This window comes from Fragaria vesca, unplaced genomic scaffold (assembly GCF_000184155.1).
Source record: "Fragaria vesca subsp. vesca unplaced genomic scaffold, FraVesHawaii_1.0 scf0513155, whole genome shotgun sequence".
NCBI classification, from domain to species: domain Eukaryota; kingdom Viridiplantae; phylum Streptophyta; class Magnoliopsida; order Rosales; family Rosaceae; genus Fragaria; species Fragaria vesca.
The window spans coordinates 1,160,324-1,162,434 of record NW_004443447.1 but is presented as its reverse complement, the minus strand read 5'-3'; the positions used below and the strand labels follow the sequence as shown (position 1 = coordinate 1,162,434).

The 2,111-nt window shown below is 39.7% G+C and overlaps 1 pseudogene; it reads left to right on the top strand.

Annotated features, from left to right (window-relative positions):
• The first annotated feature begins 324 nt into the window (after window positions 1-324).
• The window catches only part of LOC101300784, a 2,621-nt pseudogene continuing 834 nt past the window's right edge, over window positions 325-2,111 (top strand).

Below are 2,111 nucleotides of genomic sequence, written 5' to 3'. Positions count from 1 at the left end.
GGATTTTACTGCTTTCTTGATGGTTATTCAGGGTACAATCAGATTGCTATTGCGCAAGAAGATCAAGAAAAGACAACATTCACATGCCCCTTTGGCACTTTTGCCTATAGGAGGATGCCTTTTGGACTCTGCAATGCACCAGGTACGTTCCAGAGATGTATGGTAAGCATCTTTTCTGATTACATTGAGAAAATCATAGAAATTTTCATGGATGATTTTAGTGTGTTTGGAAAAACTTTTGATGAATGCCTTGAAAACCTTTCTTTGATTTTAAAGCGTTGCATTGAATCTAACTTGGTTTTAAATTGGGAAAAATGTCACTTCATGGTGACACAAGGAATTGTGTTAGGGCATATTGTGTCTTCTAGGGGAATTGAAGTAGATAAGGCTAAGGTGGATTTGGTACGCTACTTACCACCTCCCACATCTGTGAGAGAGGTTCGTTCTTTTCTTGGTCATGCAGGATTTTACAGAAGATTCATCCAGGATTTTTCAAGGATTGCAAGACCCCTTACAATGCTGCTCCAGAAAGACGTCCCTTTTGTGTTTGATGACGAGTGCAAGGCTGCCTTTGAGAAGTTGAAGACATTATTGACTAGAGCACCCATAATGCAGCCCCCAGATTGGTCCTTACCCTTTGAGCTCATGTGTGATGCTTCCGATTATGCCGTAGGCGCCGTTCTTGGTCAAAGAAAAGACAAAAAGCCATACGCGATCTACTACGCCTCTCGGACTTTGAATGATGCTCAATTGAATTACTCCACAACAGAAAAAGAATTATTAGCTGTTGTTTTTGCTCTTGAAAAATTTAGATCATATTTACTTCAAACTAAAGTCGTCATTTATACTGATCATGCAGCTTTGAAGTATTTATTCTCAAAGAAGGAGGCGAAACCAAGGCTGATTCAATGGATTCTCCTTCTCCAAGAATTTGATGTCAAAATAAAAGATAAGAAGGGAAGCGAGAATGTTGTGGCAGATCATTTGAGTCGCATAGTGCATGACAAGGATGCCATTCCTTTAATTGAGACCTTCCCAGACGAGCAACTCTTTGGACTTGAGGTAAGTACTCCTTGGTATGCTGATATTGTGAACTATTTAGTGTCTAAGAAGTTGCCAAACACTTTGTCGCATGCTAAGAAGGATAAACTGAAAAGAGATGCAAACCGTTTTGTTTGGGATGATCCTTATTCGTGAAAATTTTGTGCTGATGGTTTGATAAGACGATGTGTGCCTGATTCTGAATTTAATCATATATTGTCGTTTTGTCATACGGAGAATTGTGGTGGTCACTTTGGCTCTAAAAAGATTGCTCTCAAGGTGTTAGAATCCGGATTTTATTGACCTACTTTGTTCAAAGATGCATATACTTTTTGTATGACTTGTGATAGGTGTCAATGATCTGGAAACCTAGGACCTAAAAACCAAATGCCCTTAACTCCAATCTTGGTTGTTGAAATTTTTTATGTTTGGGGTATAGACTTTATGGGACCTTTTCCTTCATCCCAAGGTTTTCTTTATATACTCCTTGCTGTGGATTATGTGTCGAAATGGGTGGAAGCAAAAGCCACCCGTACTAACGATTCTCGAGTTGTTGCAGATTTTCTTCGATCTAACATATTTTCTAGGTTTGGAATGCCAAGAGCTATCATCAGTGATGGAGGATCACACTTTTGCAACAAATCAATTAAAGCTCTGCTACGGAAGTACAACATTACACATAAGGTTTCCACACCTTATCATCCTCAGACGAGTGGACAAGCAGAAGTTTCAAATCGTGAGATCAAGAAGATACTAGAGAGAACTGTCAACCCAAACAGGAAGGATTGGAGCCAACGCCTTGATGATGCACTTTGGGCATATAGAACTGCATACAAGACACCCATTGACATGTCGCCTTTCCGGCTTGTTTATGGCAAAGCATGCCATCTGCCAATTGAGCTCGAGCATAGGGCATATTGGGCTGTTAAAGAGTTCAATATGAACATTGACAAGGCTGGACTACACCGCAAGCTTCAAATTAGTGAGTTGGAAGAACTACGGAATGATGCATATGAGAGTGCACGAATTTACAAAGAGAAAACTTAAAGACTTTCCATGATAAGATGATT